The 24,526-nt window shown below is 45.0% G+C and overlaps 1 pseudogene; it reads right to left on the bottom strand.

Annotated features, from left to right (window-relative positions):
* Positions 1 to 23,852: 23,852 nt before the first annotated feature.
* On the bottom strand, positions 23,853 to 23,970 carry LOC124557067 (annotated as a pseudogene).
* Positions 23,971 to 24,526: the final 556 nt, after the last annotated feature.

Raw genomic sequence — 24,526 nt, 5'->3', positions numbered from 1 at the left:
TATGTAGGAAATCAGCACACATTGCACCATTAAGATCGCCATCGATAAAATTGGGGCCAATTATCCTTCCTCCCATACTTCCGCACCACACATTAACCCGCCAAGGTCGCTGATGTTCCACTTGTCGTAGCCATCGTGGATTTTCCGTTGCCCAATAGCGTATATTATGCCGGTTTACGTTACCGCTGTTGGTGAATGACGATACGTCACTAAATAGAACGCGTCCGGGATATCTGTCGTTGTCCCGTAATTTCTCTTGTGCCCAGTCGCAGAACTGTACAAGACGTTTAAGGTCGTCGCCATGCAGTTCCTGGTGCATAGAAATATGGTACGGGTGCAATCGATGTTGATGTAGCATTCTCAACACCGACGTTTTTGAGATTCCCGATTCTCGCGCAGTTTGTCTGCTACTGATGTGCGGATTAGCCGCGACAGCAGTTAAAACAGCTACTTGGGCATCATCATTTGTTGCAGGTCGTGGTTGATGTTTCACATGGGGCTGAACACTTCCTGTTTCCTTAAATAACGTAACTATCCGGCGAACGGTCCGGACACTTGGATGATGTCGTCCAGGATACCGAGCAGCATACGTAGCACACGCTCGTTGGGCATTTTGATCACAATAGCCATACATCAACACCATATCGACCTTTCCCGCAATTGGTAAACGGTCCATTTTAACACGGGTAATGTATCACGAAGCAAATACCGTTCGCACTGGCGGAATGTTACGTGATACCACGAACTTATACGTTTGTGACTATTACAGCGCCATCTATCACAAAGCGAAAAAAGTGGTGCAACTAAAACATTCATATTTCTTTACTTACTACACGAGTATGTAATAAAAAATGGGGGTTCCTATTTTAAAAAACGCAGTTGATAGCCGTTTGACCTATGGCAGCGCCATCTAGCGGGCCAACCATAGCGCCATCTGGTTTCCCCCTTCTAGGTATACGAGTTTCGTTCTTTGTAGTTTTTTCGTTTGATGCTTATTTCGTGTCGTGAGATATTTGGCCCGGTCACTATCAATGGACCACCCTGTATACATATGACTTAACTCTTAAAGAGATTTTGCCTCAGATATTCGATAATTTGTGTAAGAAGCTTCCGTTGTAATATAAATTATAGAACAATTAGTTTGGTGCGTGTGTCGGTTATGATGATTATCCCTGACTGGTAATTAAGAAGGCAGTGAATCCCAGTCTGCGCCTTGAAAACAAAAATTTTTTTGAGGCGCTGAAGGCGATTTATTCTAATCTAAAATAAGTTAAATAGCGTAGCAGAGAAAGAAGTACGGTTTCTGAAGGAAACATCTCACTGCCCACTGCCGGTGTTAGGATAGGCCGGCAAACGCTTGGTATCGGAGGATTTTATGGCGGCTGGAGTATGGAAGCCTGAAGCTGCGTTTACACATAACACGGGTCGTATTTCACGGTAATGAGTGGCCACAAAAGTGTTGCCGACAACATTGCTGCAATGTCGCTATTTTGGTATGACCAGGCAATATTGCTGATAGGATAGGCTCTTGCAAGTAGTTGCCGACGTTTTGCCGAGGTGTCTTCCGGTGTTGTCCACCGAAGGTGGAGAATATTTCGTATGGCTGGGCCATTTCAATCTATGTCCTTGTCTGTACAAGCTTCCTGCTCACTCCCGCAATGTCGTGCTTCCTGTTTCTCATGCTGTCGGCGCTATAGTGCCAAGTCACGAGAAACATTATTTCGAACACAGTTCTAAAGTCGGCACGCGAACGTAGGGCCACTCCATTTGTTTGTTGTCTACAAGAATGTAGATGTTGGCAAATGACACAACAATGAATTCCATAAATGTGATAGGTACATCTGCGACGAGATCTATGTGACAGAGAGAATAATACACTACTGGCCATTAAAATTGCTACACCAAGAAGAAATGCAGATAATAAACGGGTATTCATTGGACAAACATATTATACTAGAACTGACATGTGATTGCATTTTCACGCAATTTGGGTGCATAGATCCTGAGAAATCAGTACACAGATCAACAACCTCTGGCCGTAATAACGGCCTTAATACGCCTGGCCATTGACTCAAACAGAGCTTAGATGGCGTGTACGGATACAGCTGCCCATGCAGCTTCAACAAAAAAAATGGCTCTGAGCACTATGGGACTTAACATCTATGGTATTCACTCCCCTAGAACTTAGAACTACTTAAACCTAACTAACCTAAGGACATCACACACATCCATGCCCGAGGCAGGATTCGAACCTGCGACCGTAGCGGTCACGCGGTTCCAGACTGAAGCGCCTAGAACCGCACGGCCACACAGGCCGGCCAGCTTCAACACGATACCACAGTCCATCAAGAGTAATGACTGGCGTATTGTGACGAACCAGTTGCTCGGCCACCATTGACCACACGTTTTCAATTGGTGAGCGATCTGGAGAATGTGCTTGCCAGGGCAACAGTCGAACATTTTCTGTATACAGAAAGGCCCGTACAGTACCCGCAACATGCGGTCGTGCATTATCCTGCTAAAATTTAGGGTTTCACAGGGATCCAATGAAGGGTAGAGTCACGGGTCGTAACACATCTGAAATGTAACGTCCACTGTTCAAAGTGCCGTCAATGAGGTGACCGAGACGTGTAACCAGTGGCACCCCATGCCATAACGCCGGATGATACGCCAGTATGGCGATGACGAATACACGCTTCCAATGTGCGTTCACCGCCATGTCGCCAAACACGGATGAGAACATCACGATGCTGTAAACACAACCTGGATTCATCCGAAAAAATGACGTTTTCCCATTCGTGCACCCAGGTTCGTCGTCAAGTACACCAACGCAGGCGCTCCTGTCTGTGATGCAGCGTCAAGGGTAACCGCAGCCATGGTCTCCGAGCTGCTAGTCCATGCTGCTGCAAACGTCGTCGAACTGTTCGTGCAGATGGTTGTTGTCTTGCAAACGTTTCCATCTATTGACCCAGGGATCGAGACGTGGCTGCACGATCCGTTACAGCCGTGTGGATAAGATGCCTGTCATCTCGACTGCTAGTGATACGAGGCCGTTGGGATCCAGCACGGCGTTCCATATTACCCTACTGATCCCACCGATTCCATATTCTGCCAACAGTCATTGGATCTCGACGAACGCGAGCAGCAATGTCGCGATACGATAAACCGCAATCGCGATAGGCTACAATCCGACCTTTATCAAAGTCTGAAACGTGATGGTAGGCATTTCTCCTCCTTACACGAGGCATCACAACAACGTTTCACCAGGCAACGCCGGCCAACTGCTGTTTGTGTATGAGAAATCGATTGGAAACTTTCCTCATGGCAGCAAGTTGTAGGTGTCGCCACCGGCGCCAACGTTGTGTGCATGCTCTGAAAAGGTAATCATTTGCATATCACAGCATCTTCATCCTGTCGGTTAAATTTCGCGTCTGTAGCACGTCATCTTCATGGTGCAGCAATTTTAATGGCCAGTGGTGTATATACAAAGACCGAAGTCTGAGAAAGGACATTCTCGCTCCTACTACCCTAACTGAAGATTTGCATTAGTGAGCCGCAATTTTATTCTGCAAGGGGGGATCAGAAAGTTCCGTCTCAGAGCGTTGCGGCAGTGAATATGCAACGTAGCGCTACAGCAATGTGGATTTATAAGCACCGACTTGTACGCAAGGAATTAGTGTGACATTGGTGTCTTTCCGACGTGCGTGCGGTAAATACGGAAACGTAAACAATGGCTACGTTATCACCAGACGCGTCCTAACAGGACCAAGGTGCTATTGTTATTTTCTTGGCTGCCGAAGGACAAACATCGGTACATCTCCATCGGACAGTTAGAAATGTGTGTGGGGCAGCATGTCTGTCGAACCTCACCGTTGTGGAATGGTGCGTCAGGTTCCCTGATGGTCACGATTCGACACAAGATGTTTCCATATCGCAAAGGGCGTGACGCAGAAGTTACGCCAGCTGAAGTGGGAGAATTTTAACATTAAGTGGGAGAATTTTAACGTTAAGAGTGTGTTCCGTCCACCTTCTAAGATTAGGGCACTACTCGGCGCTGTAAAAGATGATTTGGGGCTTAGGAAATCCGGTGTATACAAAATTCCGTGTCAGTGTGGGAAGGCTTACATTGGCCGTTCGATTCGCACAGTTCATGACAGGTGTGTGGAACATCGTCGTCATACGAGGCTACAACAGGCGGAAAAATCGGCAGTAGCAGAACACTGCTTAAATGAGGGACACAGTATGAAATTTGATGAAACTGTATTAGTTGCCAACATTTCAGGTTTTTGGAACAGTGTCTGTAAAGAGGCGATTGAAATTAGGTTGGAGGATAATTTAATCAACAGAGACAATGGGTTTCCCCTTAGCAAGACGTGGAATCCTGTATTATCTCACATCAAAATTTAAGTTCTTCAGTGTGGCCCTGAGTGCGATACATCGTTGCCAGCAGTGTTCTACTAAGGGCGGCGCCACCCCCCTGTCTTGGAGGGCAACAACCGTGATGGGCGGTGGATGCGCCGTGTACTGAACGGTGGCCTACATAGGACGTCAATTTGCAGCCTGGCGTCCGCTCTCAGGGGACTCATCAGCAGAAGCAGCATTCTCCTGAAGATGGTGACCAGTTGGATCGCCTAATTATCGAGTCAAGTTGATTTTAGGATCCGGCAGCAAACCCGAAGAGACTTTGAAGACTTATTACGCCTGGAAAGCCTTCGTAGTCACATTAAGTTGGAGACACTCGAGCACCCGCCCTGTAGTCCTAATCTCTCCCCAGATGACTGTCATGCCGTCGGTCCCTTAAAAAAGGCCTTGATGGCTCGACGATTCTGTCGGACGAGGACGCGCAGCAGGCAGCTACAGGCTTCTTCACGCAGCACGACGCGGTGTTTTAAAAAACGGGTATCTTCAACCTGGTGCTTCGATAGGATGATTGCCTCAATCGTCACGGCGACTTTGCCTCATTGGCATACCGATTCTGGACTGTATGGCCTTCGAGCGGAAATTTTTTTATTGCCACTATACACGGATTCTTAAGACACAAAACTTTTTTGAAGCTATATCACGTGTGTTTCACGGGTAGCATACTTACCATCACAGGTCAGTATATATACTCACTCATGTTATTTGTAGCCAACAACAGGGAATTGTTTCAGAAATATCGTGACATCCACAACCATGACGCAAGACAGGTGAGAAATTTTCACCAAGGCTCTTCAACTCTCACTAAAGTACATAGGGGTGTTGCTGAGTCAGGTATAAAAGTCTTCAATAAGCTCCCTATCAATATAAAAAAGGAAATAAATAACGTACAAGTTTTCAAAAGGAAACTAAAATTATTCCTCATCGAACAAACTTTCTATAAAATGAATGAGGCATAATAGCGGGGGAAATTGCCTAAGAAAAGCACTCCCTTAAGGATAAAGTGTGATACTGTTACTTGTAATTTAACTGAAATTGTGGCGATAAAATGTAAATTTATCTATGTCATTACGAGAAAATGTGAACTCCCATGTATCTCACGATCTTGAGTATCACTTAAACCTCTTCTTAAGGAATGCAGTTAAAATTTGTATTCAATCCAAACCATGACCATGAAGTAAATTTACCTGGTTATATATGTCGGTAGCGTAAAAATATACACTCTCACTTATTCTACTATTTTAAACAGTCACTTAAACTGTTTTTGGCCTAATGCGGTCTTTAATACTGCATGTAAGTAATTTGTTAAATAAACAAATTTCTGTGCAATGTGATGTATAAATGTTCATGTACTACTGTAATTGTATCAACTGACTTGTCCTATATTGCTTGTACACTGGTTGTATAATATGTAATCAACAGGACAAATAAATAAATAAATGAAAAATAAAAGTAATTTACTAACTGTCTTTTTTTGGAATTACGATGCCTATATATATTATTTTTCAAATCCCGTAACTCCAGTCGTAGATGTACCGGATTTGGGAAATTAATAGTTGTCTCAATGTATTGGTGAACCTAAATAAAAAATTCCATAAACATATGAGCGTTATTTCAATCGATCTTAATTAACTCTCTGAGTCCTTCCACCAAAGCGTTGCACCCGCCTTATATCAAGGGGCATATCGATGTGCAGCGCACTTTAAAAAAGAATATGTAACTTCTCTATGAATCACTACTAGCCAAAAGCTGAAGGTTAATGGCCAGTCTGCTTGCTACTGGTGCCTAGTCTTTGATATTGGCAGTAGCCTTACCATTTCACGGTCGAATTAGTTTTCGTCAGTATATTTAAATTTTAGTACTTCAGTATTATGGAAAAGGTATGTTTCCAGCATCAGTTCACGAGTAAAAGCTTCGGTAAGCAGTTCACTTACTTGAAAAAAAGATCACATCCACGAAGCGTGATTCCTAATTTTCTTTTAAATTTTTTTCCTCGTGGAATTCAAATGCAGCCACTTCCACTACCTCCCTTTCGTCCATTTCGTGGCCAGCGTGTGGCTCGTGTAAACACTTCTGAACCTGATACGAATTGCCGAAAACATTGTCGGCAACAGTGGGCGGCAATGTTGCGTAACATGGTTGCTACGATTCGTGTGGTCGCAATGTTTCTCGGCAACATCATCGGGCTATATTGTCGGCAGTTTGCAATTTTTATGGACCCTGTAAGGCATACTTTAAGGCATGGAACAGCCCATCTTCGAGGCGGTGCAGGCAGTGCGTTATAAAGTGCGGCGGTGTAATTCGCTTCCGTGAGTTCCGCCATTAGCTGGCCACACGCGAGCGGAACTTCTGCGACCGCCAGTTCTGCGGATAATTTTGGAGGACCCTCAGATCTCAAACCGTCGTTTACCACTAAAGTGCATGCCCCGCCCGTCGGATCTACTCTCTCTGATGTGCCCGGAGTCTGGGTTCCTTTGTGTGTGGGGCAAATCGGATGGTTTCCGTGATTCATCCGCAGACCCAGGATTGCGTTGTATGGAAATGAAATGAACGTATGGCATCGTTGGCCGGGAGACCCCTATTCGGGGAAGTTCGGCCGCCGAGTGCAAGTCTTATTTCATTCGATGCCACATTGGGCGACTTGCGGGCCGGTGATGAGGATAAAATGATGATGACGACAACACAGCACCCAGTCACCGAGCGGAGAAAATCTCCAATCCGGCCGGGAATCGAAACCGGGACCGCTTGCATGGGAGGCGATCACGTTACCACCCAGCTAAGCAAGCAGACCACTGCGTTGTATGTTGACAGGTCACAGGCCACAGACGACGGATTTCAGGAGATTCGACTGTGTCTCAATGCAAGTACGTTGCAGAGTACGGCGTTTTATAGGCATATTAATATAGTACATTTTCACATTTTGAAACTGGCTTATGTCTTCGCGAGAAAGTATGACCGACATAAGAAAGAAAATTGTGGTAGTCGTCGGCAGTTTCTACGCTATGTACTCACACATATCTCTAAAGATAAATGGCACAAAATGAGTGAAATAATGGATTGCGGAAGGACAATCTTCCACCCAGATGTGCCTGTTTCAGAGTCTCAGAGATATTGAAACTGACGGCTTCAAGAACTACTTAAGAATGATTCTGTATAATTTCGCCGCTCTTTTAGGTTGATGCTTTAATTTTTGCTAGCACTCAGTAGTTCATACATAGCGTCTGGCGCAGGAGATTTTACTTTAATGCTATTTTTTATTTTCAGAAATGGTGGGCCCCATGCTACAGGAACAAGACACTGTAAGGCGTAAAAGCATTTCACCATAACAAAGATTGACCGACAAGCTTAGATAATTAGCTATCGAGCATTGTTACGAGGATTAAAAATTCTCTAGGACTGCGGCACAATCGTTGGGGTACGTGATTCCTGAAATGTGCCGAATCATTTACGATACCTTAAGGGATAAATACATTAAGGTAGGCATAAGACATAGTAAAATTTAGAAAGAACAATGCATTTTTACTAAACAATAGACACAGAAATGACAATATACAGGAGTTGGACAAAAATATGGAAAGACAGTAAGAAATGCATGCTTGAACATAAATGTAGATGGTTACCAAGCCTGCAGATGGCGCTGTCGTAATTGACCACGGACGGCACCTATGCAATTTAGAACAGAAAAAAACAGCCTTGGTTGCACAAGATAGGTCTATTTAATCTTCACATATGACGCGTTTCGTCTGTTCCAGGCATCATCAGACAAGCTCAGTTTATAAAAATCCCAGGCCACTTTTTTCACTGCCCGACTAGGCAATTTTCAATTAAAATCACTCCACTCAATTAGTGCTGCGGTGGCACTGGTACAGCAACCGTAATAAATCTTTAGAACATAAAAAACACTTGCAACTTGAAACTTCCTGGCAGATTAAAACTGTGTGCCGGACCGAGACTCGAACTCGGGACCTTTGCCTTTCGCGGGCAAGTGCTCTACCAACTGAGCTACCCAAGCACGACTCACGTGCCGTCCTCACAGCTTTAATTCCGCCAGTACCTCGTCTCCTACCTTCCAAACTTCACAGAAGCTGTCCTGCTAACTTTGCAGAACTAGCACTCCTGGAAGAAAGGATATTGAGGAGACATGGCTTAGCCCCAGCCTGGGGAATGTTTCTAGAGTGAAATTTTCACTCTACAGCGGAGTGTCGGCTGATATGAAACGTCCTGGCGTGAGTCATGCTTGGGTAGCTCAGTTGGTAGAGCACTTTCCCGCGAAAGGCAAAGGTCCCGAGTTCCAGTCTCGGCCCGGCACACAGTTTTAATCTGCCAGGAAGTTTCATATCAGCGCACACTCTGCTGTAGAGTGAAAATTTCATTCTAGACACTTGCAACTTGGTTGCACAAGATACGTTTGAAACGTCCCCTTAGAAAAATTTATGAGTGATTGTGCTGGTAACCCCCTTACGTTATTTGATTTTCAAACAGCTGAGCAAAACTGAACGTGCTCAGACATTTCTCTCTTTACTTATTCTGATCATCAATAAACTGACACACATTATTTTTAGCGCAACGCAGTCTGACTTTCAAAAATCCCTACAAAAGAATGGCCGTGCCTGACAATAACCTATACCTTTCATGAATTACCTACCTCACAAAAATCTTCGTTACTCGAACTACTGAAAAACAGCGAGCGCGAATACTGCCAGCTAAATAACTACTGAAAGGCACTAACTACTGATCGGCATAGTTAGCAAATGAAAGATTTTGATAGAGAACAAATAATGTATTTACGTTAATAGTGTTCAAAAGTCATTAAATATATATATATATATATATATATATATATATATATATATATATATCAGTTCATGACATCCAGTCTTACAAATTTACTATCTCTGATGGACACACGTCCAGATCATCCGCTCTCAAAACTACGCCATCTCTCTCCCCACATCCACCACTGCTGGCGGCTCACTTCCAACTGCGCAACGCTACCCGCTGTTAACAGCCAACTGCCCAACACTACAATAGCAAATTCCAACAATGCAAACCTGCCACAGGCTGCACACAGCACAGTCAGTGATTTTCATATAGAGCGCTACATGGCGTTACCAACATAAAAACCTAAACAGCCTACTTACAGGTTTACTTAACTTCGCATTTAGTCTTCACTGAAATTGTCTCATGATGCCTAGAACAGGCGAAACGTGTCGCATATATAGATTAAATAAACCTATCTTCTGCAACAAAGATTGTTTTTTCTGTCCTAAAGATATATTAAGATTGCTGTACCAGTGCCACCGCAGTAGCTATGGAGTGGAGTGATTTTAATGGCACCTATGCAATGTCCTTCATAAGCTGCAAGTGTCAGTCGTGGTCACAACAGTGTTCTGTGTAGTTGTGAGTGCGTTATGTCGGACCTGGGTGAATACGAACGTGGGAAATTTTTTGGTGCTCGTGTGGTTCAAATGGCTCTAAGCACTATGGGACTTAACATCTGAGGTCATCAGTCCCCTAGACTTAGAACTACTTAAACCTAACTAACCTAAGGACACACATCCATGCCTAACAGCGCGCGGAAAAAACGAAAATTTTAACCTTTCTGTGCGAGCTCTGATTTTTCTTGTTTTATTAGGATGATCATTTCTTTCTATGTAGGAGGGTGCCAACCAAATATTTTTACAATCTGAGGAGAAAGTTTGTGATGTTTCTGCAAAGAAAACCGCCTTTGTTTTAATGATTGCCACCCTAACTTGCGTATCATATCCGTGGCACTCTTCCCGTATTTCGTGATAATACAGGCTGCCCTTGTTTGAACTTTTTCGATGTTCACCGTCAATCCCATCTGATGGGGATCCCACTCCACCCGTCATACCCCAGAACAGGGCGAACAAGCCTAATGTAAGCAGTCAGTAGACCTGTTGAATTTTCTAACTAATCTGCTAAAAATCGCATTTTTTGTTTTGCTTTCCTCACAACACTTACGTGATCGTTCCAATTTCAGTTATTCATAATTGTAATCCCTAAGTATTTAGTTGTATTTTCCCCCTTTAGATTTGTGTGATTTATCGTGTAACCGAAATCTGGTGGATTCGTTTTAGTGCTCATGTCTATGTCTTCATATTTTTCCATATTTACAGTCGCCTGCCACTTTTCGTACCATACAAATATCTTATCTAAATCACTTTGCAATTGGTTTTGATCGTCTGATGACTTTACAAGACTGTAAATGACAGCATCGTCTGCAAACAGTGAAGAGGGCTACTCAGGTTGTCTCCTAAATTGTTTATGTAGATCAGGAACAACAGAGAGCCTGAATGACTTCCTTGGGGAACACCATATGTTACTTCTGTGTCATTCGATGACTTCTCGTCAATTACCACTAACTATGACCTTTCTGATAGGAAATCACGAACGTAGCCCCACATCTGAGACGCAATTTTAATAGAAATCGCTTGTGAGGAACGGTGTCAAAAGCCTTCTGGAAACCTAAAAATATGGAATCAATTTAACACCCCTGTCGATAACGATCATTACTGCGTGAGAATAAGGAGAAAGTTGTGTTTCACGAGAACGATATTTTCTGTATCCGTATTGGCTGTTTATCAATAAATCGTTTTCTGCGAGGTAATTCATAATGTTCGAGTAGGGTATATGTTCCAAAATCCTACCGCAGTTCGACGCTATCGCTGGCTGTGGGTGAACTTTTGTTGACGTGGGAAAATATGGAAGATTAACGGATGAAAGTGTCGCTGAAGCTTACAAACGGGAATATTAAATTTACCAGCTAACGAAAAGACAGACGAAGGATAAAACTTCTCATTTTTCTAAGATGCAGAATTTGCTTTGCATATCAGCCTTAAAAGACTTGTTTTCAACTACAGATTCTCGCGTGCATGGAAGGTCGTAGAAAATGATTGTGGACTGGCCTCTAGGTCTCGTACCCACGCACGAGCATTAGCATCGAACTTCAAAATATTAAGTATGTTATTTTGGCCATTTGCACATTGCGTAAAGTTTTGGCTCGTTCACAGGCTGCTGATCGAAAAAATCCAGTCATTTATGCAGTAGACCCTGCATCGTGTAGGCCTGACAACGAAAACGAATCTATAGTACCCTTACGGACCTCCCCAGAGCTCAATTACCTCCTTTGGAGGATATGAACAACCGATAGCAGAACCTGTTTTTTTTATAATGGTGAAGGAAAAGTGTCTTGGCAGGGTGAAATGACAGACAAAAAAAACTTCATTTTGCACTTTCGTAGGTGTTTGTTATTAATAAACTAACTAAAAGAATGTCTCTAGTTTAACACCGCTCGTGGTTGCAGATGCAAAGTAAGTTTGTAAACATAATGTAGTGCATTTCAGAAACAAACTGGCTTTAATGAAATACTCATTACCTGATCATGTTTAGCTGTCTACTACTGTTACCTACTTCCTTCATTTCTGCTGCCTGGAAGTGGCTCATCAGAATCAAATTCAAACTCTCTTTCCTTTCTCTCCATACTGCATTCTGAAACGTCGGCACTCTTGTGAGGACTGTGAAGGTTTGATATGCTCGAGAGGGCGTTCTTGATCTTTTGTAAAATGCAACATCTCCTAATACCTGTAAAGTATGACGCGAGACAGTTTTGCGCTATACGATAGTGAACTGTTTATTGGTACTCACTATAATGTTGGTTTATGCAGTTCATACTTCCTTTTGTACTTCTTTCAGAGTCTTCCACTTTTCTTAACTCTTTTCTGTAACTTGATCTCAAGTTTTGTATCTTTTTCTTCTTATAAATAAGTATTACAGAATGGTCCACTGTTAGAGTATCGTCTACACAAGTTTCAACCATCTCTCCGTACGCCCTACTTTTATGCTTTTTAGCGTAATTTTCGTAGTTGATTTTCCACAAACAAATTCTTTCGCGGTACAATGTAATAAGTCTTTCTATGTGCTCATTGGTCCACTCCTTCGCCATACACGAGGCAACTAGAACTTGCTGCTACGTGAAAACCGTAAGACAATTCAAGGATTTCCTGAACGTGGTCCTCCGCAAAAATTCGCACTGATTGCTCAGCTAGTGATACCGGGTCGCCAGTTCCGAAGACTGCAGTGGATTGCCTGAAGGTCCTGCCTCCTCTAACATTCAAGATCGGAAGGTGTTCCAGAATCCGACGGAAATATGCGTCGCCCGTCGTATGAATCCGCTATTCGTGGGAAGCCACCTCGATAGAGTCAATTTGTGGTGTTTGTGGCGCGTTGCGGCTCATGGTTTGATGTCCGCATAGAATTACAGCAACTGCTGTAGCTGCGCGTCTCGGAAGAGAGGCAGGAGGTACCCCATTCCACAATGACAGATGGTCAACGTACCTGGATCCGGAGTGAAGGCAGGAGACTTTGTCCTCGAGCTACTTACTACAAACTGTAGGAACTCTCTCCCGAAGCTGGCGGCAAGATTTATGGCTTCAAATAATAATAATACGTAACTTATTGAACATGTAACTCGCTATCGAACGGACCACATACATTTCTGCAGTTGAAAGTGTTGAAAATGTCAAGCTTGCCTCGGGAGACGTTAGATTTGATATTAAAATACTCGCAAGAATACACAGTGAAATTGTGTCTAAAATTTGCAGTGCTCGATGGTATGATTAGACATCGCGATAAATTACATTCATTCAATGATTTCGACCAGCTCTCATGCGGAGCTGATTTTACCACATCTCGGCAGAAGTAAGTGTCCCTTATTTCATTTGGACAAATAAATAAGGTGACATACTTTTCCTTTTTTAAAAAGTTAAAGACTTTGAATATTAATAATGTGACAGTAGTACCGGTCCCAACGACCACACTGATTTTCACTGCTGAAAGACACTTACAAGCCGCGACGTACCCGGAAGAATTTCTTTGGAGCCAACGAGAAATACTGAGAAGACAGGAGGTAACAGGCCTCTCCTAAAACAATCAGTGAACCACCGAGTGCAGATTTACTCTCGCAATTCATCCAACGTAGCCCACTATAAGCAGCTCCGCATAGAGAACAACTTACGGAGTTATCATATTTAGATGCAGTAATTTATCGCAGGAGGAAGATTCCTTATTCGACCTTTTTTTCAATATAACACAGGAAAGAAACCCTGAAAATTACTCTACTGGAGAAACTTGTAGAAGGTAATGGATGTAACATCACATAGGTGAGCCATAGTGTACCAATTGACTCGCCTTTAACTGATGCACAACAACAATAACCTGCTCGCCATGAGACACAGAAGCCATCGCTGTCCAAGTGAACCTTTGCTCAGCAAGCTGTACCACAAAGACATCGCCTTTTAATTACTCTTCCATTTCTGCAAACATTTTTTATTACTTTTATCACAAATGTAATACATTATGTGTTCGCTACCATTTTAAAAAACGGCTAAAATTTAAAGACGTCTGTACCCCCATAATACCTCGCCATCAGGTGAAATACAGTAATCGGTAAATTCATACCGTACTCCCTTAGATGACAGTGGCCAGTTATATGGTTAGGTGTTCCAAAGGTAGATTTGTTTCGGCTGATCTGTCTTTCTGCCATTCCCTTTTCGACACTGACAGTTTTGCACCTGTCTGGAGCAAACAAAACTTCTGCAAGTTTGGAGAAAACTTAACAGCAACTGCCAAGTTCGACAAGTACTTGCAGCAAGATGCAATAAACTGTTTCCACTAACTTGCGAAAGCATCCACATCAAAGAACTTGCAGAAGAAGCTTTTCAGCAAATCACTTACGGAAGTTTACTTACTGAATACAGGAAGCAAAAGGATTGTCTCTAACTCTTATTAATCAATAAAATTACGGCTGCGAATGTTTAACAACGCTTTGCTAAACGTCGTTGCACGCTAAATGTTGGTTGCTTTGCCTGTTTCTTCCAGACCATATGAAATGTTTAAGCATATATACATATGTAACTTCTCTGCATGAGATAAAGTTAACCCCGAATTTATCTCCACTCTTGGTTTCTTGTTGTCATCTCTCAGTAATGTATTGTACGAGGCGTATTCCGAAAGTAAGGTCCAATCAGTCGCGAAATTGAAACCACAGTGAAAATCCGACAAATCTTTGCATAGGCATGGACAGTGTCTCTCGTATGCCTGTTAATCGTGTCACGTCTGTCTTTTTAGTTCTGAGCGCACAGTGAGCACGTAAAGTTGCCTACAAAACATTGTCTCCCACCAAGAATGAGTGCCCGTGAGGGATTTCGCCTGATTCGATGCAGCCAACACAACTGTCAAGCATTTCCTTTTTCATAACAGGGGCAATGAGAATGTCCCTGCAGCGTTTTCGATGGGAAGTGTTTGATCGCCCTCAATACAGCCCAGACTTTGCTCCCTCTCATTTTCATTTCTGCTGACATGAACCGCTGGCTATGAAGTCAACGTGTTGGCACAGACAACGAACTGCAGATCAGCGTACAGAATCGCATAAAAGTGCACGTGGCCTTCAATGACGAGGGTATTGAACAGTTACTACAACGCTACGACAAATGTCTCAGACGGAGCGGCGACTATGTAGAGGCGTTGCTGGAAGGTGTGGCTAACTATTGCAAATAAAACCCTTTTGATTTTCTCAGTGGTTTCCATTTCGCGACCGATCGAACCTTACTTTCAGAATACGGCTCGTAAAATGGGCAACTATTCCCTTTGGTCGTAGGAACGCGAAGGGTTTGAGTAGGTTTATCTCCGTCACCCTTGTTTGTAAGAAGTAGCCTTTCGACCTGGCGCGAGAATCACTGACTGAACGTATCCGAGTAGTCATAGATCCATATCGCGTGTCACTGACGGCTAGGTCGGAAATGGTGGCTTCCTTAAATGCCGCGACTGTCCTTTTAGAAAGAACACGTAAAGTTCTCCTTTCCCGGCCTTCAATCCGAGCTTGTGGTCGTCTCGAATGCCCTCATTTTCTATATGACTTCAAATCCCAATCTGTCTATGCTTTTCTCGAGGGGAATTAGGGACCTTCTGCTGTAATTTAGTTATTCGCGAGAAGGAAATGGGTAACTACTGAACACGCCGGAAGGTCCCACAAGCATTTGCATCAGTACACCTAACGGTGCGTAGCTGAACCATGCTCCATTAACAGGTGGTGTGCGTGGAGTATTTCTCTACTTTCACCGCGAGGATCCTTATCCAGATACTTGTCGACTCGGCTTCTGTTACGCGATCTTGACATCTTTCGTGGTTCGCGCCGCGTTTGTTTGCTTGTTTGTTTGTTTCTTTCTTTCTACTAGCAGCTTCCATCGGTGATTATTGAGCATTTCTGTAACGCTTTGTCTCTGAGAAATTCTTCTGTCGCGAGAAATTTTGCTGTGGCACCAACAATCAACTGAATAACTCTGGCATTCGCTGCATGACGGTGAAAACCGATCATTCACGATAGTCTAGCCTCTAGCGAGTTTCAGAGTCGCAACTGCGTACTGATGCGAATGATAGCGCAATCGCCGGTTTCGGAGAAAGAGGTAAGGAGCGTAGCTGTAAATAAAGATCTTCAGCTGGCCCGTTATAGAGACGTATCAATTCAATATCAGTTTGAAGGAAAGCGGAACGTGTAATGGATACTGACCAGTAGCAAGTGTATCCAGATTCATTTGACGTTAAATCTCAGAACTATTTCGTCATTCACCGTGATGCAATAAATGATAGAGCGACAACAGCTCTGCCAAATTGATAGGTAAGTTTCATCTTTGACAGACAACATGACAGTTGAGTTTTAAATCTGTGAAGGACCATCTCTGTTGATCACGCCTGCTTTTCACGGTATCTGCGCCGTTCTCTGACAGTCGACAAGAATCGGTAGAGCCAGGAGAACCTCTGAAGATACCCAGCGTAGTTCTGGATAAAGCCTCAGGAACAAAGAATTTCATGGACCCCGCCATACAACCCGGAGGATTCACTGGTGGCTGATACAAACGGTGATGAAAGTCTTCACTGTATAAACTAACATGATTTACCGCCACTCCCCCACCCCTTCCCCCCCAACACTTGTCTTCAGTGCGCAAAGCAAGACCGGTAACTTGTGAAGACGCTTTATGACCACACAAGTGCATTTAGCGAAGCAAGCAGCTGCTGCACGTGTTACTGATTGTAGGTTACGTTGGGTCTGCACCGACCGCAGCTAAGGAAACGCGCCAGTGGCACTGCGGGAACTCGGTACAGTTATCAGAGAAGCAACGCGGCAACAGTGCTCGACTGCGCGACAGTACTCGACAATTAGTGGCGATGCGGCAACGTGTGGCTGCGGCGGCGGCAGGAGCGAGCGCGGCGGCGCGGAGCGCGCAAGCGCATTGGCAGGGGCGGGGCTACGAGGCGGAGCTACGCAGGCGCGCGCACCACATCTTGAGGGGGAGGGGGGGACCAGCAGAGGGGGCAGCTGCCCGAGCCGCCGCCCGGGAGTCGCCCGAGAGAGCTCGCGCCGAGAGGTACTCTGCGCACGCTGCGCCTCCTTGCCAACACATCGATTACAAAGCGCACATTAATTGGCGGTGCGCTTCGCGTGTGCCCGTGTATTTTGTGGTGCTAGTGCGACCTGCGACGGGAGTGAGTTCTCACGTGTGTATACTGTGTGCTATTACAGCTCGTGTGCGACGCAGAGGAGCGGCGGTTGGCGTGCAGCCGGCGGCGCACGGTGAATGACTCCGCCGCCAGCACGGCGCAACGCTGGAAGACGGGTCGTTGCCGTGTCTCTACTCGCCGACGCGGGCGAGGTGTTGTGCTCGTCGCCAGGTACGTGGCGCTGCGCTCTCGCTGGTCGCCAGTAGCGCCCGGCGTTCTCCGTCGGCCGAAGCTATTTCGGGCACGATTCTTTAAAGGGCGAACACCGCTGGCGCGTGCCTGCGACGGTAACGGCGACTCGCGTCTAGCTCGTTTGGTCAGTGACACGCGAGAAAGTGGGCGGAGCTAGAGCTGCGTGACCCGACGTGGAAATAGGTGAGACAGCGAAGGAGAGAAAGGTCGCATGTGCGCGAGCGGCGGTTGCCGCAGGTGTGGCGCAGCTGTAGCGCAGCGGCCTCCCCTGCGCGAGGGTTGTCGCCCTTTCTGCTGTGCTGCTCCCTTTCTCCCCAGCGCGGCCGTGAATTCCATTGTATCGACCCTAGGCCGCTGGCTACCCTGCGGCCGTGCTTGCCTCTCCATCTTTGCCTCTCCCCGTCCTTCGTCCGTGCGCCTCTCCTTTCACGGCGTTCTCTGTCTCTCTCTCTCTCTCTGCGCGGGGCGGACGGAGGGCATACGAATGTCGTGTATTGAGTGAAGCTCTGCGCATGCAGCGGCGCGCCGTTGCCAAGTCTCCGGCCGTGTGGCGGCTGCGAGCGTGGGAAGCCGGAGCAGGTCGCAACGCCGCTGATGGATAGACGGATGGCCGAGGGTGAGGAACAGCCGGCATAATAATAGTACGCGCCGCTGCCGCCGCCGACAAAGGGCGTACGCGACGCCCGGCTTCGCCTCGCCTCAACATTATTACCTTCGCCTTCGCTGCTTTCCGGGCAGTGTTTGCTGCGGGCAAGCTGAGCGTCTTCCTTGTCACGAGGGAGATATTGCCCCTGCCCTAGACTCACAGCTGCAGTTTCACAGGAGATTTACTTCCACCATGAGGTGCTAAGAAAAGATGTCTGAAAGTACGACAGTCATTCCATGAAGTAATGTTTTTGTGTTTGGCACACGCTGCTTTTGTGCTAGAAGACGTAGTTGTATTTCTAAGTTATATGTTGGGGAGGGGCGGGATTCAGATCCCCGTACGGATATACGGGTAAAGGTTTGTTGTGTTTCCTTAACTCGGGCGAATTCCACAATGGCCTCTCTAATGTCACAATTTCCCTATCTGTGCGAGTACGTCGTTTCGACGACCACGGAGCGTAAAACGCAACATACGCGTTGCGCTCGTTTTTATATTTTCCGTAGCGCAGATGACAATCACCGTACGGGTTAATTTACTGCGATATGAGCAGAATGCGACGTGAAACATCTTGGTGAAGTCTGAAATGGTAAATTAGTTAAATATGGGTCATAAAGGCCTTATTAACGTAGATTATTTCCTTTGCGAGCGGCCTCCACGGACTCCTCAACCGGCTTAAAGTTTGCGAGCCCGTAAACGTGAATAAGAGCAACGCACCATGTGTTGTGTTGCACCCGTACGAGCCAGCGCATAAAAAAATCATTCTGCACAGGTTTTCGCCAACCTCTGAAATACGCACAGCATTTCTATACGTATGAAATTTCTAGGAAGAGTGAGACACTTAGTGTGATGCTTCGCGTGGTGTTTGATAAGTTGTTTTGTATCTTCCTGGCTGTGGCTTATTAAAGGTGTTTTGTTTCTAGTCGATCTTTGTGGACGATTTCAAAGCACCTTCGGTTATAAAGTGGAAAATTTGTGCTGCGAAAACTAGTCTGCTTTGTTGTTTTTGTGACCCGTGTGTTTATGGAAATTTCTGCTGGATGTCCACCATCATATTTGTTTTATAATTTATTTTATACTGGCTCAGGATCCCTCCACGTCGTCTGAACATGTTCCTCCAGTGTGATACGTGTCTTTGACTGATTCTGTCTCTTCCCATGCTTTGAGCGTGGTTTCTGAAGCACCCGACTGTCGGCAGCATAATGATGTCGCTTTCCGTACAGGGGCGCGGCGTTGCCAGCCTTGGCCGAGTGGAGGTAATTGAATGAATGGCGGTGCATAGTTGACGGTGATTTCTCATACGCGAACGATTACAGAAATATAAGGCAGCTGTCGTCCGCTTTTTGACGTTGTTTTGCCGATCTTTATTGTCGGAGGCAGCCTGTGAAAGATAGGAAAGAACGTGCTTAAGATAAATTGTTTTGCCCTCTGAGAAAGTTTTAATTTCGTTTCTTTGTCGTCACCATCTGTGAACATTCTCGTGTGTGTCTCAGATTCCACATCAAGAAATGTATCATGATGTATACTTGGCGGACGGTGAAAGATATGTGAGTTGTTTTATCGGATGCACTTTTTGTTTCGCAAAGAAACGTCTCCCATAATAGAAGCAGCCTCATTTGCACCATACACGACGTATATATTCAGCAGAATGTCTGTCTTCTTGTGGAAATATTCCCATTTCAAACACCATTTTCCTTTATAACATCTGTAACCGACACCGGTGGCACTTTTAGTGAAGAGAACATTTCTACCGTGGTAGTGAATTACGAATGCTATTTGTCTAATTAGCTTAACATTCTGTAAAGTGTTTAATGTTCTATACAACTGCGCTTTAGAGAATGACGTAGATTTTTCCTTATTGCCGTCCTATCTATCACAATTTGTAGTCAGTGAGTGGCATTTTCCGCGGAATATAGGAAAGTAGAAGGTGCCTCCACCACAACATGAAATCGTGCTCGAAATTAGAAACAGCTGAAAATGATGTAAGCAGCAGAAATCGTGACATATTTGTGCATCTGTACCTGTTCAGCAGTACCATAATATTCAAAGCTTCGCTCTATAGACAACTGCGGGTGCAGTATGAATTAGTAGTTGAGATATGCAAGACCTGGGCAGCAGATAGCATAAAAATAGGAACACATTGTTGTGTAACTACGCTGGAAACGTATTCTGCCTATTATTTTAAACTTCACAACACTGTGGCTGTATGACATGTTGTCTTTCTTGTGCTATTTTGGATCGTGCTTGAGTTCGAGCAATCGCTGCTTTTCGTGTCTCTTGCTAGCTTTGTCCTGGCATTAAGCTCGACCATATTCTTCCTTAAACACCTACGAAGACGCTGAACTGGGGATCCCGAGATATCTATGTGCAGTGGTATGTTATACGGAAATGTCATCTGTGACATTTAAGTATTTGCGATCTTATATTGCAATTGGCGTTTGGGACTTATTCACGTGTATTTGCCTTTTTTATCTTCGGAAGAGGTGAGCAGTTTGGATTATCGTTTTGCCCATGGAGTACTACCCGCAAACAATCATGAATTAGCACCCTTTCTGAACTACAGTGCTGGGGGCAGGAGCCAATAACTTTGCGCTCTCGTTTATTTGAAATAGCACTGCCAGTTTCCATTATTCAGATTTTAAAGCATTCATACATGGCTGTATTTGCTTCTGTATCTCATCAGTTATCATTTGACTTGCCGCGTTTCAGTGTATCTCATCACTTATCATTTGACTCTCCGCGCTTCAGTCGCGGACGTACTTTATAGAAAGGATAAGTTACGACACTGCCTGCATCCGGAACAAGTTGTTTATTCTTACAACTGAGCTGGTAGAGCTCATGGCGTTTTGTGTAATAGCCGAGGCAAGGACTGTACTAATAGTAAGGTTCTTTATAGGCACCATTTCGGTATAGAGGCATACAGAATTAAAAATTTGTGCCTGTAGTTCGTGTGGCCGGAATGAGGGACTGCAGGAAATGTTTCCAAAAATGCTGATTACTAATTGCCCTCGTAGTTCGATTGTATGTGAAACCTCACACACAGCTGAAATTACATGGAGTTTTGCTGCGCGTAAAAACACTGCCTTGAACGCAAAGCGCTCCGTTGGTACGTGAGAGGTTTCCACATTCTTTTGGTTTACCAAGTTTGATCCAGATAGGTGTGACGAATGTTTACAGTGGATGTGCGCTGCGATTTTTATGCAGTGCTTTGATAAATCTATAATTTTTACTGCTTTATAACCGCTGTTCCGCTACATGCACGCATCCCTTACGAGTACTGAGGAACAATGCCGATTAACATTTCAACACCATCGTGTATTACCAATATTGCCATTTTATGGCGTGTATAGTTTTCCATTTACAACCATTTGGCGAACTTGCGTCTGAAGAAGATTTTATGTGGAAACAGTCAAAGTCTGTTTCTAGAGGGTCGTGTAACCCCCTTTGGGAACATTCATAGCTGACAATGTTGCGTGGGCAGAGAAAAATTCTAGCAATCCTTGATGCGTTTTTATTCCTTGTTGTGTTTTCCCCAACAACTTTCCGATCCATACTGTCAGAATAATTGTGCAGTAGACTCGCGACTGGTAATGATAAAGGAGCACAGACTTTGCGTTCTGTCATGAACTTTCCAATTGGAGGTGAAACGGAGGGAATGCCAAAACCTGTGATTGTTGCTCTGATGATTCTGAAGAACGCAGCAGCCATTGTTAAGAAAGAGCACGGCCTGGACCCAAAGATCGCAGATACGATTGCGAAAGCGACAGACGAACTGATCTCTGGAGTTACGTTGGACCGTTGTTAATAATTTGGCATAGCAACGGAATTACGAACAGCAATTATTAATCCTCGCTAAGGATGATGTGAAAAACGACCGTAATGATAGGATTAAGAACCAAGATTTCACTGCCCAACCAAACTAACCGGGCATAAGATAAAAGATAAACAATTGATCGGTTAACACAAACTGATAAGACTGTTACGGACGAACAATATAATATTTCTTAACTACGCGAGAAGCTGTGTTTTACGAGAGTTACATGTGCTGTTCCACGTCATACTGACGGAGACGAACACCGTTACGAGTCGCGTCTACTTCGACGAGTGCAGAAGGAGGGAAGGGACGTCACATCAGTTGAATTTGTTGAGGATCTCTACAACACTCGCTCGCCAACTAAACGATCCCGTGACGAAACGCACAGCCTTTCGTTGGATCCCTTCTATCAGTCCTAACTGGCAAGGGTCCCTGATTGATTAGCAGTACCCAAGAATCTGTCGAATAAGTGTCTTGTAAGCCACCTCTTGAATGTGTGAATCACATTTTCTTAAGTTTCTTCCTATGAATCTCAGTCCAGCATCTGCTTTTCGCACTGTTTATTTAATGTGGTCATTCCACGTAAGGGCGCTCCGAATAGATACTCATAGATATTTTAAGGTGGTTACTGTTTCCAGCAGTTTGTCATTAATAGTGTAGTTGTACAGTAGTGGTTTTACTTTCCTGTGTATGGGCAGTACGTTACATTTATTTACTTTCTGGGTGAACTCCCACCCATTGCACACTGTAGCTCATTGTGGACATCGTAATTGTCTTCTGGCTTTGCGAACATGTTATAGAATATATAAACAACAGCATCATTTGCGAACAGCTTTAGGGAGCATTCGACACATTCTGCTAGATCACTTTTCTTCTAAATGTGCAATGCAGGCGCGTGCGTTTAAATGTAGCGAGGATTTTTTATGATTGCTCATAACTGCAATACGTAAGCAGTAAGTACAATAATCCAAACATATCGTCTGTTACCTTACCAAAGACAACCATACTAGTTTCCCGCATGAGCTTCGACGCTCGTTGAAACTTCCTGGCACATTAAGACTTTGTGCCGGACCGAGGCTCGGACTCGTGTCGTGACCTTTGCCTGTGACGGACAAGTGCTCTACCGACTGAGCTACTCAAGCACAACTCACGACCCGTCCTCACTGCTTTACTTCCGCCAGTTACTTATCTGCTACCTTCCAAACTTCACAGAAGCAAGACTAGCACTTCTGGAATAAAGGATATTGCGGAAATATGGCTTAGCCACAACGTGGAGGATGTTTCCGCAATGTCATTTCTTCCTTGATTGCTAGTCTTGCAGATTTCGCATGAGAGCTTCTGTGAAGTTTGGAAGGTAGGAGATAACGTATTGGCGGAAGTAAAGATGTGGAGACCGGCTGTGTGTCGTGCTTGGGTAGCTCAGGCGGTAAAGCAATTGCCCGCTAAAGGCAAAGGCCCCGAGTTCGAGTCTCGGTCCGGCACACAGTTTTAATCCGTCAGGAAGTTTCATATCAGCGCACACTCCGATGGAGAGAGAAAACTTCATTCTGGAATCTTCGTATGTGGGCTTGCGATTGTGTTACAATCAACAATAGGGTTAAATAAATAACAGTCGCGTGGCCCGCCAGTCATGTCAGTTTGCGTGCTTATAGTGCTGCTTTTGAAAACTTGTAGCTTCTCATTACGTCCTACAAGGCAGAACACACCCCTGTTCCACCAAATTCTTAGGTGGTCACTGGGAATTGACCACGAAGCGTTGACATCAGGAGCTAGTGACGTACCGCTCATAGGTCACAGATACACTAAGTTTGAGGATTATGTGTAACCAACGGAAAACCCCCGAAAATCTCGATCAGAACCAGTGGGCTCTTCATCTATACTCTGCAAGCCACTGTGAAGTGCATCGCAACAGGGTGCGTCCCATTGTGTCAGTTATTAGGACTTTTCCAATTCAATTCATCTATGGAGCGCGGGAAGAATGACTGCTTAAGCGCCTCTCTCCGTCCGAACAGGCCTTGGAAGGCCCAACGGCTACCGATCGGCCGCCGTGTCATCCTCAGCCCACAGACGTCATCGGATGCGGATATGTAGGGGCATGTGGTCAGCACACCGCTCTCCCGGCCGTATGTCAGGTTACGAGACCGGAGCCGCTACTTCTCAAGCAAGTAGCTCCTCAGTTTTGCACACAAGGGCTGAGTGCACCCCATTTGCCAACAGCGCTCGGCAGACCGGATGATCACCCATCCAAGTGCTAGCCAAGTCCGACAGCGCTTAACTTCGGTGATCTCACGGGAACCGGTGTTACCACTGCGGCAAGGCCGTTGGCCAAGCACCTCTCTGCGCGCTGTAATTAGTGTCGCCTTGTAGGGGTTGTAACTGCGTCCAGTTTAATTCTGGGAAATTAAGTCGCAGACAAAAATATGGAAGCCTAGGCCATGTATTAGAGTATTTGCTTAAATATGTAACAGGGGTAATTCGATTACTGACTCGCCAGATACAGTGTAGCAACACTCATGAGCCAAAACTGTAGGACCACCTGCTTGATAGCGTCTTGGTTCCTTGCACATTGCAGTCGTAATTTATATCTTTTGAACGCAATACAGCAATGACACTGCGTGGCATGGATCTGAGAAGTCTTTGCTAGGTTTCCAAATGTATATAGAACCATATGTCTAAGCACAGATCACGCAGTTACTGTAAATTACGGGCCGATGCTGTTTGGGCGCAAAGCTGGCGCCCCCTTTGTATTCCACTGGAGACCGGCCGGAGTGTCCGAGCGGTCTAGGCGCTTCAGTCCGGAACCGCGCGACCGCTACAGTCGCAGGTTCGAACCCTGCCTCGGGCATGGATGTGTGTGATGTCCTTAGGTTAGTTAGGTTTAA

Source organism: Schistocerca americana, chromosome X (genome assembly GCF_021461395.2).
Source record: "Schistocerca americana isolate TAMUIC-IGC-003095 chromosome X, iqSchAmer2.1, whole genome shotgun sequence".
Taxonomy (NCBI): Eukaryota; Metazoa; Arthropoda; class Insecta; order Orthoptera; family Acrididae; genus Schistocerca; species Schistocerca americana.
The sequence above is the reverse complement of the archived record's forward strand: the minus strand, read 5'-3'. Positions and strand labels throughout refer to the sequence as shown.